At 40.0% G+C, this 17,983-nt stretch overlaps 1 protein-coding gene and 1 long non-coding RNA gene across 3 annotated transcripts in view; one reads left to right on the top strand and one right to left on the bottom strand.

The window, feature by feature from the left end:
- Positions 1-7,139, top strand: part of LOC107835544 (uncharacterized) — a 13,151-nt gene extending 6,012 nt beyond the window's left edge. The window contains exon 3 of the long non-coding RNA XR_001661323.1: positions 7,127-7,139. This is a non-coding gene — a long non-coding RNA (uncharacterized LOC107835544). The remainder of the gene's footprint in view (positions 1-7,126) is intronic.
- The window catches only part of ctbp2a (C-terminal binding protein 2a), an 80,942-nt gene extending 63,225 nt beyond the window's left edge, over positions 1-17,717 (bottom strand). The window contains exon 1 of one of the 2 annotated variants that reach the window (XM_007545362.2): positions 17,366-17,717. The gene's annotated coding sequence lies outside the window, so the exon portion shown is untranslated. The remainder of the gene's footprint in view (positions 1-17,365) is intronic. The other variant, XM_007545366.2, reaches the window with a different exon arrangement.
- Between the last annotated feature and the right edge of the window lie 266 nt (positions 17,718-17,983).

Below are 17,983 nucleotides of genomic sequence, written 5' to 3'. Positions count from 1 at the left end.
CTTACTTCTGGTGACTAGCGGAAGTAGCAGTATTTCATTGTAAGTTATAGGGTTTTTGGCTAATCTATGCAGCAATCTTCCGGCTCAATGGGGCTGTCATTGAGCCGGAATTATACACTGCCTTAATACACAAGGCAGTGTATTAACATTAGCACAAACATTAGCATTTCACTGCTCCCCATTAGCATTAGCCTTTTGTCTAAAAATAGCTTTTATCTATTTTTCGTATTTTTTAGTCACACTTAGTATACTGAATGGAGGAAGGAAATGTAAAACAACATGCTAGCGACACCATTTAGGTTAATGTTAGCAATTTACACTAATTTTAACATACAGAATGGAGTAAGTCCATGTTACTCAACATGGTTGTGACTCTTCACATGCTATTGAGTACATTGCAGCTTACTTTAGCATTGATGCTAATTTGTAGCATCAGATGGGCACACTTTGGCAGGCCCCATTTAAATTTCTTCAGAAATATTAGTTATAAATATACTACTCAAACGATGGTACAACAAGCTACACAAGCTCAACACTACACATGGATTAATTTCTATAAACCAATTCAAGAGTTTTGAACCATGCAAGGAGAGTCACAGCGTTTTTTCAAAAGTGGAAAAAAAAAGTTAACTTTACTAAGTGGGTTGAAAAGTCAACAGCAACTTAAAGCAGAGCTCTCAGCCAGAAGAGTGCCAGAGAGGAAGTACGGTTATCCTGCAGCCCTTAGCGCTGCTACTGCTCGACTGTTGGTTGACTAAGTGCTCTTATGTAACTTAACAATAAAGGGTTTGACCTGAGAGAAAATACATGCTTAGAGCTGGAGGAGAGAAAGAGGGGAAGAGAGGAGAAACGCACACAAAAATGACAATAAATACACGAGCTCCTGGGACTGCCGCCCGGCTCAGTATGCAGAGGTCGCACTCACCGCCTAAACTCTGTGTTAGCCGCGGTCGGGTAGACATGTTCTCAGGTTCCCCTAACAAGTCCACGAATGTTACCAGATTGTCACCGAAGTGCAGCTGACTGACGTGAGTGATGTAAAGCTCACGATATTCTTGGTAAATAGATTCATTCCACTCTCTGACAGGCAACATTTTCACTATGCGGGCTGACACATTCCCCATAACTTTGAGTGCTGCATTTTTGACAGCTGAAAGGAATGCTTATCCACAAATGTTATGTAAACCTTAAAATCTCCCCTTTCTTAGTAGCATTTAATCTACCCTCTGCGCTCTGTACAACCTGCAGTAAACTGCAAGGTCTTAATAAGACCTCGTTTATCCTTTTTATATTGTAGAGGGTTATATAATGCGAGCATGCTAGATGCTCATCTGCTTGTTCTGTGGGAAACCTTCCTCTTCTTGCACTGCAGACTAAATCATTGCTCGAAGCACAAAGTGCAGCAGTATGCCAAGTTTGTAAAAGGTGGATTCTTGAAGCTTGTCATGCTTCTTTCTTATGAAGTGTAGTTCTTTAATTTAGAAACACTTAAAACTTAACCAGGTTGGATGGGGAATGTCAGAGTACAGTAAGTGCCTTAATAAGATCTATGTTGCATTGTTGCAGTTCTTGGCGTTAAAAGTCCGTGACCTACTTCCCCACATGACACCTGTATGTAAAGACATTTCAGAAGCAGAAAACCATTTTCTAACTTCAGAAACGAGTCACACCCACAAAGGACAGTACAAAACGCAGCTCCAGAGATCTTGTTGAGGTTGGTAACAACGTTAAAATCACAGCAGGTGGGAAGAGAAGGTCAAATAGAGGTGATTTTTTTTTTCTAAATCAAGCCGTCTATAACGGCAGCACTCTCTCCAAGAAAAAGAAGAGTTTCTGTTGCAAGTTAAATACTGTTCATTCACAAATGTTGACCAGAGAATGAAATATAATCACATTTTGTAGCAGAAACCCTAAAAAAAACACATTGTGAACCAACCATAGTGGTGTCAAACATGTCCTCCCAAATTCATCCTGCTTTTTTTTTGCATCTCTCTCTAGGCTCTAGACTAGAGGCACAAAAATCCTGTCAAATAACAGCTGTGCGGTTAAAGCTGCAGTATGCAAATTTTATAAGCAATGCAATATAAACAAGGAAGCAGGGAATCTCTATTTTTCATAGATTATCCGTCTAACATTATACAGAAATGACATGACGACAGTTTTAACAAATGCGTGAAAAATATCTTGTTTATAAAAGTTGCAAACTGCATTTTATCATTCAAATCGAAGCAATTTTTACCTGCCAAACTACACAAATGTGAAAAGATGTTGGATTTTATCAATACATTCTGGCTCAAAAGTTCTTGATCGTGATATGGCCCAAATTGAAAACAAGTTTGACATTCCTGCGTTAAAAGGAACAAAATCCCCAAAGCTTAAGGGTGAGTTTACGCTTCAGCTGTGAGAGACAGTTTTATCAGAGTCAGCACCCAGACCCCTGATGCCTGAGCATAAAGTTTGTGAGCATAAAGTTACTGGGGTAAGAAAACTGGACTCGGCCTCCCCACCGACCCTTTTGAATTTTACCTCCTTAAAATCATACATATAAAAGCTAATCGCTTGTCTGACAAGACTTTTATAGGCTTGAAATGAAAAAAAAAACCATCTAGGTATTAACTCACTGAAAATATATTATTTTATAACCTTATGTCTAAGATTAAGTTACGACCTTGCATCAAACATGGCGTGGCTCACGCCCTGTGGCACAGGCACATTTACAAGGCAGACTGTCTGCAACCCAGCAGAGTGGAGCCACCCAACTTTCTACATATTAACAAAGTTAAAGCCCAATTAAGCTTGCAATGAATGCTGAAGGTGACAGACGGCTGCAGTTTAATATGTCCATTAATCTCTTGCAGACGATGAGTCACTCGTGTGTGATTTGGATGAGCTTTAGCATATTTCTCCAGTTAGTTTTGCTTTCAATAAACACACAACTGTTAATGAACAGTACAAATATGGAAAATGTCTTGGGCTGTGTTGTGGTTTGAAGTGTCACAAACAGAAGATCAATATCAAAGCAGGACCCGGCTCTGCAGATAGAAAAGTCTTAAATTAACACAAACTGGAAATCTCTTGTCTGGTGCATTTTTGATTAAAACATTTGTTTTTCATTCAGTGCAGAATCCAGAAACTTTAAAAGTGACAATAAAAAGTATTATGCAGTAAAACTACTCCTAAAACACTTTAAAAAATAAATGTTACTCAGGGTAATCACATCGCCGTTAGATATCTTATTTCCAGATAAATATTTTTTTCAAGCGTTGCCGTCTTTGCACCACAGTCAATGATTTATTTTCATTAAATTTCAGCCAACGACTCACTCATAAGACACAAGGACAGATTCTGTGTGCTGCACTTCACTTTGTGCCAACAGCATGCTGTCAGGAATACTAATGCATTTAAACTTACTGTACCATAGAAGAACCTGTAAGGTGGATTCCAATCACTCACAAATACCTAATGAGGGTCTCAGTAGCAGAGCGGTACGTGTCTCTGCCTGGATTCTCACTCTTTGGATCGAAAGAGTTTTGTTTATGCTTGTAATTCCTGCCTGATCACACAAGCCATACTGTACGTTCTAACCACGACACTACTTTGACCTGCGAACTCGGCTTAACCTTTTACAAATCAGCTGATGTGGGCCTGTGACTTGGCGGGTCAGGACCATAGCAGATATGGTCTGACTTTGGTCCTTTTCCAAAACACATAGAGAAGGCAAAAAGGTTCCCTGACACTACGTTGAAGTGTGTTATGAAAGAGCTATTGCCTTATTAACTCACATTCAGCCTTCTGTATTTCCTATCACTACTTTTGACTTTGCTTTGTGTTTTGAATTGATGCCCAGGTTGGTTTTCTCACCTTAAAATCATCAACCGTTTGCAATTTTTCGACAGTGTTGCAGAATGTCTCGTCTTTGCTTTAATTCCTTCATAACTTTTGGTCTATTTCTTGAACTGTAACATGAAAAGAAACATGACTATAATGAGCTACAAACCAGAACTCAATTGAGAATAAATGTTGTAAAATATACCCTTACTATAAAAAGGAGCTCCTCAAAAGAAAAAAAGGTTGTTGACCCTTACCCTTCAATAGTCTATGAGAACTTTAAAATAAAGCGCCTTTACACACACGAGAAACATCTAGCAGCAAGTTTATAGTCAATTATTCACACCAGCAGAAGGGAAATGTGACAGCCTTCAGAAAAAAAAAGGAAGATGGTTTCAATTTAGAATAAAAGCATAACTACATCTATTCTCTAGTGATTGATATTTATCATTTTTCTTCTTAAGATGTCCCCGTCAGGACACACTGAAAGCCACAGCTTATATATATATATATATATATATATACACACACACACACACACACACACACACACACACATACATTATAAGTAACAGACGTCTAGCATGAATGTCCAAGGCCAGGAAAAAAAGAGAGGGTGTTTCTTGACATTTATTGCGTTTAACTCAAGAACAAACCGTGACAGAAATACCCTTCAGTCAACATTTTGAGGAACAATGGCACAGCGAGCGCTATACGTGTTTCTACAAAATATATGATTTATAACTGTTTAAGTGACGGGCAGCAGGAAAAGAAGAAACAGAAAAGGTTGAGAGTGGCGTCGACGTAAAGCTGTCATTCAGACTCTTGATCTATACCTTTCAAACTCCTCCTCTTTCTTCTTCTCTTTCGAAACACACCAGCCACAAACAATTACACCTCTTCTTGCTGACACCATCACCATCCGTCCAGGCTTCCTCCTTTTGCTTTATTTTGCATGTGCCATTAGCCTCAGGCACACGGCGTCCTTTTCATTCCCAATTTCTCCTTTACGTTGCCTTTATAAAGATCCACTTTCTCCTCCCTCCCCTTCCTCCTCACGTTCTCTCCACCTTTTTCCTCCATATTAAACGACAATGCAGCAGTGCTAACTGCTGACTTTGGCTGTTGCGCAATTGTGTTATTAATGCCTGTTCGTTTAAGTCACTAGCAATAGCATAATGGTGATATTACTCTGCATGATGGCCACATTCAGTCAGGGTTTTGGATCCACTCGCCCACACACCCAACCATCCCCCCCCTCTCCTCTCCTTCAGCTCCTCACATCAAATGAACTAAAACAAAGTCTGTAGTGAAAAATCTCCACAGTCACAAGAAATTATTTCCCACATAACTACTGAATTAAATATGTTTTGCGTGCCTATGTGCACAAACAAAAATATAGACACACGCAGGCAGGAATGTCTGAACGTTGACTACTTAAGCTGACAGGTGAGAGGCTTTGTCCAAGATGCCTTTATTGTGGTAATAAATCTGTCCGTTCTATTTTCCTCTTGACAGACAACATGAAGGCAGGGACCTCAGGCCTGCAATTCAATCAAGGAAAGAGACAATGCTATTCGTAAATGTACAAACCAGACAATAAGACGCGTGGATGAGCTTCTCTTTAAGATTAATCAACGAAATACCATACCGCCTTGCAGATGTGTGCAGGGAGCAAAAAAATGTATACATTGCTCAACTAAGATTAAAAATAATGTTGCAGTTAATTTATTTGGAGATAGACAAGACATATTATGTGAAACAAAGACCGATTCAAGTTTACACTCACAGCTAAGCACAAGCCAATAGAATTATCTAAATTATTTATTTTATTTTATTTTTTTGACTAAGGAAGGAAACCAAAGTGTCGGGGAATATTCAACAACAGAATATAAGTTTACATCTGGTGTATTGATGTGTAATTTCACTGAAAAAAATAAACTCGAAATTCTTGAAAGTACCTATATGGCAAGACGTTAGAGTCTCTAAACTTTGTAGTGCCTTTATCTGAAAATATTTCACACTGGTCACCGTTTACAAGGTCTTTAAAGTACGGCAAAAGTGTTTAGATAAAATGGGAAACAGTGCAAACATGCACAGAAAATGGTCCACAAAAAATGCAGTTGATAATAGGCTGCAGAGTAAAGAGGCTTCAGAGAGAGAGAGAAAAAAATCAGTTGCAATATATAGCCAATGTTTTTACTGTTACTTTAGCCAGATTTTTCTTCATGCAGAAAAAATTAGCATGAAGGAATAGTCACTTTACCGGATTTAATTAAAGAAGATAATAACAAGTAGCCTTTTTCCCATTTTACTTGTATCCATGTGTCTTTGTGAATTTTTGATCCCCTTATAATAGTTTTAGCTTAATTAGGTGCACTGATACATTTTTGTGTTGAGGTTAGCCAGAACAAGTTTTAATTAGTGAACCTGACGATCCCTCTTTCCCTGCTAATTTACTACGGAGTACCTGATGCATATGCAGCAACTGTAAAAGCAATTAAACTCCAAATTAACTGTGGAGATGAAGTCATGATGAGAGCGATTCCATTTTTAGTTTTTTTTTTATTTATTTAGAGGGGGGGAGGGGAAATATTCTTACGGAAAGGCGAGTTTTCTCCTGAATTCCAGTTAAGAATCTCTCTCTTGCCCAGTTCATCACATGATAGAAACAAAGAAAAGCTGATATTGAAGTTAAATTAAACACGTAGTTGACTATATGAAGAAACTTTTTAACGCTTCACCTTAAAGGATTCTGATACGCATTTCTGCCCTTAAGAGGATGTCTGTGTAAAGGAGTAGAGGCCGAGGAAAACTGATGTAGTAATGTAGAAATACTGTATGTCCGACACTGCATAAAAATGGCTTGTCAGACGCTTTATTCCATCAAACTACATGTAGACTGTAAGACTAAATGAAGAATAAATGGGGTCAAGGAAAGGCCAAGCTTGCCCCAGAGGCCAACTTGCCATGAGCTGAACACCGCTGACCTAGATTAATACCAACCACAGCAGCACCAGGACTATTAAACACACCCCAGTTTCCTGTATCCTGCCTCTCTGTCTGTGTGTGAAATGATTCCATCTGTCAGTCTCAGCTGGGCTGTGAGAACACCGCTGAACGCTGCTGCCCACACATACACACACGCACGCACGCACACACACGCGTCTACAGACAAACACCAAAAAAACACAGACATGTTGGCAGGGAACCGGGGCCAAGGTGGGTTTCTGGCTGCAACCTGACCCCAGGGAGGAGCGGGGAGTCTTTCATCGCTTCAGCAATGACCACTAAACAGTGAAGAGCATTTTATGTCGGACATTTATTTGCTTTCACGGACTGAACATTTAGTCTCTTTTCACTTTAACCTCTGAGGAGTTGTGTTGCTGTGTTTTCAGCCTCCTTGTTGAATTAATAGCTTGCTTATAATAAGCTCATTTATCACACCGTGCGCGCGTCTGTCGTCTCTGCCATCTCTGCCTCTGTGCAGACACGTGTGTTTTTTGCATAATGCTTTATGAGTCTGTACACCTGATGGGTTTCATGCACCGGTATGCTTTCGACAACGCCAAGTTGAATTTAATCACTCGCAAAACGGCAAACAGAGACGGTCAGCACAACTCACTTTTAAGCTAGCACACAAAAGCGTAATGAAGGAAATGTTCAAGATAAAAAATTAAAAAAAAGGAGAAACAGATCAGGAGAAACGGTGTAGTCAAAGGAAAATAGGAAAAATACGGTTAAAATGTAAAAACATAAAAATGAATTATGACATGTGGTCAGACTTAAAATATACTGACAGAGTACGTTATTAAGTGCACCTGTTCAATTACATGATGACAAAAATAGTAATTCTGCCAATTAAATAGAATAGAAATAATAAAGAATGCTTGTTAAAGAACAAACTCAGTATCAGAATGGTGTTATTGCAGCAGACGGGCTAGTCTAAGTACTTCTGAAAAAGCTAGTCTACTAGAAGTCTACTGCACAACTATCTCACTGGTTTACTGAGAAAGGAAAGAGAAAGAGAAGATATGACCTCATATGACCTCCGCAGTGACTAAACTTTAATCCTGTGGAGCTGGGGCCTCAAACTCCAAACTCCTGCAACTTTTTAGATGGACCACTGGTCCAGCACACCTGGACCAAATGGGTTCAATACCTCGTCTGCATGTAATTAAGTTCCGCAGAGTCTTACTAGTCAGCTAATTACTTTAAAAGTTGCTGAACACCAGATTGACACCTGAGCTACATAGCATGTTAACGAGACCAATGAGTGTACATGCAATAGTGTCCTTTCTAAAAAAAAAAAATAAATAAAATAAAATAAAAAAATCATCGCTAAAACGGGGAGTAGCAACAAAATTTTACAAATGACAATTAAATAAAACTGAAACTAATTTCAACGAGGCAAACACAAAGCTGAGCGACAACTTACTCTGTCTGTCAGAAAAAATGAAGAGATTCTTGGTATTTACTTTACCTTTGGTGTCAGTAAAGTATTTTTGAATTTGAAATAAAGGCTGCCCTCAAGCATAAAGCACAATCCCTGACGGATGAGTGAGCTCGCCTGTCCTCTAATTACACAAACTTAATCACAGAGGCAATGCTGACTTGTCAAAAAGATGTTTTTTTTGTTTTGTTTTGTTTTTTTTTGTTTTTTTAACGAACTTGACTAAATGTCTTCCGTAAGCTCAAACGTATGTTGCTGCGGCTTACGGAGTAAAAAGCTGTTGAAACTTTAAAGCGCAGTGCCTTGAAACAGTATATGCTTGAAAACACCAGTAACACCTATATCAAGCCTCTCACCGAGTCCTGAAGGGATAAATCTCAGAGGACTGAGGAGGAGCTGACTGTGTGTGGCTTCCTCTGGACTCTTTAAAACATTAAACCCCATTAAATCCCCCCCTTTTTTTTTTTCTTTTTTTTTCATCTCGCATCTCAGGTGAAAATCAAGCACAACACTATGTGAACAAGCTAACGAAGAAAGAGGAAACCTCCTGCAGAGCTTCTCAGCTGCGGAGAATCAAAGAGTTACCCTCAGGCTCACCAAAGACTGGTAATATTCATAATGGAGATAGCTTAGGTGATAAAACTCAATCACACAGCACAGACAGTTATTCTGTCAACACTCCCATTACTGCAAAGAATGGAGTGGATAATAAGCTCATTTTCAAAACAGATGAGCAATGGGAACCAGGAACAAAGCATTCCCAGTTCAGCTCCAAGCAGGTAACTCATATTTGTGACATTATGCAAGCTTCCGTTTGTGTTGTGCTGATGGAGCGACGTGGTTTACAGCCGCACTCATATCCATTGCTCGTTTAAAACGGAGTGCAGACACTTGCTTTTTTTTAACACCAGGGTTTAGATTTCGAGTGATTCCGTGGACATTTGCCAGGTCGTCCTGTTGTTTGGACTCATGCCAGTAATTATGCAAGCAAAAAGTGCTGTTGGACGCATAAACGTGTGATACGTGAGCTGTTTTTCAGCTGGTCTGGAAGGATAAGCCAACAAAATTACCAAGCCAATGGCTCACATCGACATAATTGCACTTATGGCACCAAATGAAGTCCTTGAACACCATTTATGTGAAGCGCGGTGTTTAAAAGTTAGAGATCCACTCGTTTAAATCTGTACACTGCACCTTGAAAAGTAAAGAGCAGCAACTGGTGGAAAAGTTATTAAAAGAAGTTAGAGATCTAGAATGTTTTATTACTGGTGATAGAATATCAACCAGCAATTACATGAAGGGTCTGATTGGTATCCAGATAAAGATTATTCTAACAATTATTATTATTATCATCATAATAGATGATACAGCTACTTATTTACGTATTTACAGCCTTTTTCACATCTTTAACACTGGTGCCAGTAAGTGTGACAAGTGATGTGTTAAGGCCTCAAGTCGGAGTGCCATGGCTCAAAACGCTGTTTTTTTCTGACACTTGGAGACAATCTGTTGCACTTTATGCACATCATATCCATAGTGATAATAGACCCCCAGATGCTGGATTTTCAAGAATGGAATACATTTTCTAATTTTTTTTTTTTCTTAAAGGTTTAATCGTTTTGTTTCAGATAATCTACTCCCCTGGTGGAGTGTAGGAAAAGAAAACCTTCAACTCCACAAAATAAGTTAGAATGAGTTCATGCATCTTCCTCCGCCATTAGAGGTAGCACTCAGACAGTGCGCATGCATACTAAAAGTGTGCATACTCCACCACACCAGATTGAAACATCCTATTAGCCAGCACACTCACAGAGTCATTAGCTTTTAAATATGCAAGAGCTGTGCTCCTTTCAAAATGCCATTTTTACTCGGCTGCAAGCAGAGTTCTTCAGTTGTCATAAACAACTCTCTCTCTCTCCCTCTTTTTTTTTTTTTTAATTCAAGGACCTTTTCAAATGTCAGGGCCAATCAAACACAACACGACAGGTCTCTGGACAGAAAAAAGGAACACAGCTCAGAGGGCAGAGAAGAAAAGCAGACCTATTATGCATATTCATGCTGTTGGAAGGTTCACTGACTGCTGTCTCTGTAAATTGTAACCAGTGGCAAAACAGTTTTGCGGTAGGAGAACACAAGAGAAAAAAAAACAAAACAACAAAAAACAACATGCTTTTAACTCTTCTCCACTCTCACCATGTCTAAATGTCAATGTGACAGAACTGTGATGGCCAAAGCATTGTGTGCCCATGAGTGACTCCCAAATCCCCCTATCTCCATCTCTCTTTCTTTTTTTTTTTCTTCCCCCCCTCCCCTTTATCTCCGTCAGCAAGTTCAAGCAGAAAAGTTTTCCCCGCGAATTTGGAGCTCAGCAGAATGGCAAACAAACAGCCGTCTCCTCTCCCCAGCCCGGGCCAACTTCAGCATTTTAGACATCTCTTTCAGTTCGCAGCTTCCCCCAACATCAGCAGGATGGATTCTCCTGACACAAGTCTATGTCAGCTGGACTGGAACAGAGAGAGTCTGCTGAGACACAAAGGAGCCTTTCCTCGCTCCATGCCACCTCCCTCCAGTGTGCAGAGAGAGCGAGTAAAAAGGAGGCAAAAGTGTTGGAAGACAAACGCGCTCACGTTCAGCCCCGTGCGTCTGCACATATCGTCTTAAGAGAACATCGGCAGGTCGGGGGGGTGGAAAGAGAGAAGGATAGCAAACCCCGCTGTTACAGTCTTCCTCGCTCCTTCCCTGCCTGCCTCTCTTCATTTGTATCTGTCTCCTCACTTTGGCCACAGGAAAGCACAGTCATCCAGGAGGACATTATTAGCTGTCAGCATTAACAAACCGTGTAGCAGCAGCAGCAGCAGCAGAGTCAGTTTCATAACAATGCTTTTGCCTCTGCTCCAGCGAGTGGAGCGAGCAGCTAGAGCAGCCTGCTGGGTGCAGATGGTGCTTTGTCTCTGCTAGTTTCTGCAAAAATGACAGTCACAAGCACAGGCACACGTGCGCTACTAGATGGAGAACATTTATCATTCCCTTTCTTGACTTATTTATGGTGGTGCGATTTCGGAGTTAAAAGACGGTTGTGTAAATCTCTGGTTACGGGGGAGTAAAGAAAAGGAGGTAAACTGGAAGAGATAAAGATGATGATGATACTACACTGGAAATATGTATCACTCCACCTTACAGACTTTTTGCATTTTTTTCCCCCCAAAGATAACCAGCGTTATTTTGCAGCTCTGAAATAACTGCTTCACTTACTGTGTAGTAAAAATCCTGCCGTTACACGTTTGCTTTGACAGGTTGTTTCTTTTATATATTTTGAGGTATTTTGGACTGCTCTTCTTTGCAGAATTGCTTTAATTGTTTTAATTTGAGCCAAACTGGAGGGTTGTATAGCCCACTAACGTTGTGTTGCATCATCACAATTACATTATACGTGTGGACTTTAACTAGGCCACCTTAAAAACTTAGTTTAGTTTCATTTGAGCCTTTCAGAGAATGACCTGCTGGTGTTGAGTTCTGATGCATAACCCAACTGTACTTAAACTTTAGGTCAGGATCTCATGGCCACACATTTTCCTTCAGGATATGCAGGAAAAGAGCAAAACTCAAGGTTTCATGAATTACTGTTCTGCTCCTGAAGCAGCAAAGCAGCCCCAGATCATTACAGTACTAGTGTTTTTCTGTTTCTATGCTTAATGTGACTGGAACCCCTTCCTCTAAAATGCACATTTGTTTCATCACTCCAAAAGTCTTGTACATCAAGATGTTTTAGGGAAATGTGAAATATGTCTTTGTGTTCTGTTTGGTCAGCAGTGGTCTGACTACGCAGTTTTTGCTGAATCGCTTTCTCGTAGGTGAATTATGAACACTGACCTTAACCGAGATAAGAGAGTCCTGCGGTGCTTTAGATGTTGATCTGGGATTTTTTTATGACCTTCTGGATGAGTCATAAATCTGCTCTTGAAGTAATTTCGCTCGGTCTAACACTCATGGGAAGGTTTCCCACTATTCCATGTTCAAGTGGTTCCAACTATGGTTCACTGGGGGTCACAATGCTTTGGAATGTAGTCTGCAACAATTTCCAGCCTGACAAATCTCAATCACTTTTTAATCAGGTTTTGATTTTTACACCGGAACAATATGCGTCACTTACACTTATTTTTTAACCCTGCGTGAAGTTGCCAACAGGTTCTATTCAAATGACTGTTTTATTTCTACAAGTCATCGTAATTATTCGAAAACTACTTTTTGTATCTGCTCTTATCTTTGTCTGTCAGCAAACACTCGATCTCCAAACTGCGGCACATCTTTCTAGCCTTGGCTTTCCCAAGCTCACAACACGCGTGTCTGGAAGGCTCCATGAACGCACATGAGAGTGATTAGAAGTTCTGTGGAGGGAAATAGATAGTCATTAGGAAAACAGAACAATCAGCGCACAGTGTGACGCTTCACATCAGACAGAGGGAGCAAACTCCCATGATCATAAATACAGAGAACACTATGCTGTTACTCCACTGGTGCCATGAGGTTTTTTTTTTTTTTTCAATAATGAGAATATAATTTAGGGAAATTCTCATTTATGCTCCGGTAATGCAGAGTGAACACGCTGTGTTCTCTACCCTGTGCACATCTCTCTCTCTCTCTGTGTCTACGGGTCAAAATCAGGATACAGAAAGATGAGACAATATTTCAAATATATCGTATTATGCATTCAAAGTACTTTTGGGAGGAAAAACGCTGAAATAATTGTGTTTTTTTTAAACAGAATTGCTGCTGCCATTATTCTCGGCATCTCAGCTGTTATTACTTCGGACTGCCTTTGTCTATAAGACTGTTCATGCTGCACGGCAATGCACTTGACGCTGTTCATAATTTCACAAAGTTGAAAAGAAGTTCTCTAACTGGCTTGGTGCCTGAGATGGTAATTACAGGTTGATGTTGTGTCTTGGGAACGATTTCACTCTTGATTTGGCTTTATGTTTCCAATCGTTAGCCTGCTACAAGACCCAGATTTTATTTATTTTTCAATTTTCTGACTGGGGGTATCAGATTTGACTTTAAATTGTTCAGGCATTTCAAAGACTCCTTAAATAAAAGTCACTAAGAAGACTCACACTGGCTTTGCAAGTGAGACAGCGTGTCTACATTAGAAATGGTCGAACAGAAAGACGTTTTCTTTGCATGCCTCTCAAAAGCTTGCTTGGCATGTAAACAGCATGTCATGGTTGCTATAGAGACAGTATTTTTTTGTTTTGTTTTCTCTAAAAGAGGAGTGTCAATATTATCCCATGATCTAACTCCTTGCTGCAGTAAACTTCTTACTGAGTGTGTTGGGTAAATAAATTTAAGTTTTAAACTTGTTTTTTTAGTATTTTAAACGTTTTAAGCATTGAGCAACTATGTGTCTAGCCATTTCCTGATCAATATCCATCTGCCTTCCTCAAATGATGTTTGCTTGTCTTTCCCATTTTGCAGTGGAGCTAAGATAAACAAATCTCTCACTTGCACAACAGGAAAACAAAAACTCAGAAATTACTACTTAGTCACTATAAGACATCCTGATCAACCCCCCCCCCAAAAAAAAACATTTAAAAGAAATAGTGATATTTCTATTGCGTAGGAATCATTTGAGATGTTATATGTTATTTTGAAAATAATAATAATAAAATAAAATCCTTGCATGGGATTAATTTAAATTACTACATTTAAATTTTGTTCTAAAATTGAAGGTTGGATTTTGGAAAGAGATTGTTTCACTGCCATGGAACAACAATTCCCTTTAAGGCGTTTTACTTATTCCATACCACAAAATGTCGAGGGTGCCGCGTATAACTTTTGGCACCAATAAGTGGATAAAACTCAAATCGTCTTTGATTGCCTCAATTAAAAACCTTTCAAAAAACAGCAGAGCAATACGACGTGTTTGTTTTCCTGCTGCTGCAGCAGCTCAGCTGTGAGTTAAATGCATAATTCAGAATTGGCAACAACACAAACAAGCTTGTATGGGATTGTAATGTGGTAAGACAAAGCTACACGGTGAGAAACAGCCTCCAGAGTATGAAAAATTACTTGGCTGCACTTAAGAGCAAGCAACTGAGGAGTTATTCATTTCTTGCCACAGTATATATCATATCAGCCACAGCACGCGAACGTGCCCACACACACAGACACACACACACACACACACAGACTGAGAATCTGAGCGACCAGTTTTCTTCAAAGAGCGAAGGGCAAACAGCTCTTATCGGTGAGGAGAATCAGACACCTGCTGCTGCTGCTGCTGCGGCTGTCTGCGGCGGCACACATCCACTCTCAAAACTGTCCTTGACAACCACAAACACAGATACTCGGATGCATCAAAGACACAACAGGACAAGTTGCAACAAGCCAAAAACAGGTGTACTACGACTGGACGCCAATTACACCAAACACAGAGGAACTTTTTTTTTTTTTTTTTAAGTATGTTCTCTCAGGCTAAGCTATTAGCAGCTGCTTAATGGTTTGTGGAGCTTTAGCTCTTCCCTGTAACAACTTTGAGGCACAGAGCCTTAGGTCTGCAAAGCATGCCACATCATAGAACTAATTTCTGCTTGTTTCAAGTGTCAAAGCTATAAGGCTGTGGAGTGTTATTGAAATAACAATAAATTTGCAATATATTGTAGAACCCCGAAAGAGCATGTACTTTGATGCACTTTTTTTTGAAAATCTGTTTGTGAAACATGTCTTGATGGATAAACGGGGAAAACTTTGTAATTCCTTTGCGTGTTGTTGATCTTGGTAATATTCTCTCTAGCAAAGAAATCTGAAGTGTTATACAGAAATCTTACAATATCTTGAAATGCATGTGCATCAATTATTTGTCAATCCATCCATGAGCTTCGCTGATGGAGAATATCTGCCATGAATTCATGGGGAACTTAAAAATCTAAGAAAATGTAAAACTTTGGATATGCAAGGGTGGAAAAACGTGGAATTTTTACATGACTGTCATGAAAATTGATATCAACCAGCAAAGTCTGATTGATGTATCAATAATGAGGCTAATCACATTTAGAGTTCTTTTCCTTTTTAATAAATAACGGTATTGATATAAATACTTCAACAACTGAACAATTAGCAAAGTTTCTGATAAAAGTCAAAAAAAGACAACAAGAAGTACTCAAAAAGAAATATGCAGGGAAAAGCACAAAATCAAAAGTCTTATTTCAACTCCCAAATCCTCACTTCTTAGCTTCTGAGGGATGTTAAACATTTTTTTTCTGCCTTCTACAGATTGCACAGTGTAATTTCACACCCATTACCTCGGCTCCACAATGCATAGCACAATCACATCACATGACAGCAAAATCCTCTCAAACCAACCTATGGGAACTTTTAGAGGCCGCTGCCATTATGGGAATTCTCAGAAGAGCTCACAAGAGCTATTTCAGCAGCATCCAAATTACTGTGTTAAATGGAGTATTAGGCTGTTAGAATATGATTAACCAATTGTAATTGCTTCTATGACTTCAAAACAGGCAGCAAACTCACAACCGAGAGTTTTGTTGTTGTTTTTTCTCTCTCTCTCTCTCTCTCTCTCCTTGATGCTAAAGCTTTGACGTTCATTTTATCCACATGACAACAATTCAAGAGAAATCCCGAGTGAAACCCATGAACCTCTCTCCCGCTTTGGTTGAGCAGCTGTCCGGCTCGCCCCGCACTCATTCAGCGCGGTGTAACACAGCGAAGATACGTGGCTAAACAAGCATGCCGAGCAGCAGATCAGCCATGTACAACGCTCATCCCTACAAGCACAAATCATGTTCATAATCACAGTACACTGAATCTACCAGTCACCAGGGAATATCTGTTGAGGCAAATGAGGTTCCTGGTTTCCAATACCAACACGAGCACATACACCACCGAGACATCTCGCACAAAGCAAGAGCTATCATAAATATTAAAGAACTGATTCTGCTTTTTTTTTTTTTTTTTAAGCCCTTTCAGACATAAACAAAAGGGGCCAAAAAGAAGCTGACACATATGCTGCTATGCTGCTCGAGGTGCTTTTTTTTTTTTTCTTTAGAGACCAGCTCTCATATTTAAACACATGTGGGCCATGAACACAAAATGGGAAAGTTCAACTACCCCTCCCACTCGCCCGCCCCCCAGCAGAGCTGTGGGTGCTGCAGATTGAGAGAAACAAACCAAATATATATATATACACATCTGTTGCATCTTTCCTTTTTTTTTTTGATTTAGGAAAACATTGACATATAATCCCCAATCTACAATTCAAAGCAAACCTCTTGAGGTGATTAAATGTTTTAATAATGTAGCATCTGAAATGCAAACACTGCAATCCAGAGGGGACTGCAGGCCAAGGCCTGCACATCATTAGCACAAAGGGCCTTTTCTCTGCACACTAAAGTTCCCCTGCCTGTTGTGACAATGCCCAGGGGGGTAGAGCAGATGTCCGTTGCCAGCAGCACATCTGCATACAGCTTCTATCCCCACCCCTTCACTGGTCAGACAATGGAGCTGCCCCCCCCACAGCCCCTTCCTCCTCCACTTAAAGCTTTCTTCCACTACAGCCTCCAACTGCAGTAAAAAAAAAGAAAGAAAGAAAGAAAAAAGAGAGTAAATAAAAGAGTGAGAGTGGCCTTTTGAGAAGCAGTACCCACTCTGCCTGTCAAAACAAGACAAGTCCAAAGTGGATTTGAAAATACACCAAACTTTTAAACTTTCACAGTAGAAAGCCATACCAAATCAACACTGCTTCAAATGATTTAAAAGTATCCATTAAATTATATCTTAACTGGATTTGTCTAACTATATATGTTCTTATACACGTTCCACTAATTTGTATCTCGATACAGCCTGTTTCCAGCTCACTATGAAGTGCTTGTATCGCCTAATGTCTACTCCCACCCTCCCTCGTCCCTCCTTTGCTGATGGCGCAGGGACACATGGACAGCGATGCGAGGACACAAGCTTTCTCAACTGAACACCCCCGCCGGAGCACACACGGAAATATTTCACACCACCCATTTTTTCCTCCTTTCTTTCCTTCCTTCCTTCTTTCTTCGCAATAATCCGGTAGCCTACCTCGACTGGATGTTTAGCGAGAGTTCAAGCGTCGGCTTTTAGGGCTTCCCAAAAATAGCATCGCAGGCTACGCATTTCAAATTCGCTTGTTATCTCGGATTAAGATAATGATCCACCTTTAGATGGCACGAAAAAAACTTAAATCCTGCACGCAACGGGACAATCTCCGGCGCTGCGAATCGGTGCCCGCTGTCGGGTTTTTTCTTAACCAGGGCAAGCAGCCTGGGCTCTCGGTGCGCCTGGTTATCCTGCTGTTTACTTATAAGCTTCATAAACACTCCTATTCTTTTCCTGCTGCCAGAATTGAGAGGTGTGTATCAGTTTGCTTTTCCCTTTTTTTCCCCCCCTCTCGCTCTTGGAGTGAGGCGGAGCCTTTGCCCACTTCTCCCTCGTACACACACACACACACACGCACACACACACACACACTCAGGCAGCACAGATAAGAGAGTGTTCCTCCACTTGATGTAGATCGGACAGTGGGAAATTTCTAGAAAGGGGGATTTGTCATTGTGATATCAGCTTATTTTACGCGATTGTACAAGTTAAATTGGCCAGTCGGATTTAAAAAAAAAAAGTGGTCCAATAGAAATATTAAATTTAATATTGATTTAATAC

Source organism: Poecilia formosa, unplaced genomic scaffold (assembly GCF_000485575.1).
Source record: "Poecilia formosa unplaced genomic scaffold, Poecilia_formosa-5.1.2 Scaffold12, whole genome shotgun sequence".
Classification (NCBI taxonomy): Eukaryota; Metazoa; Chordata; class Actinopteri; order Cyprinodontiformes; family Poeciliidae; genus Poecilia; species Poecilia formosa.
Note: the sequence above shows the minus strand (reverse complement) of the source record. Positions and strands in the feature narration are given on the sequence as shown.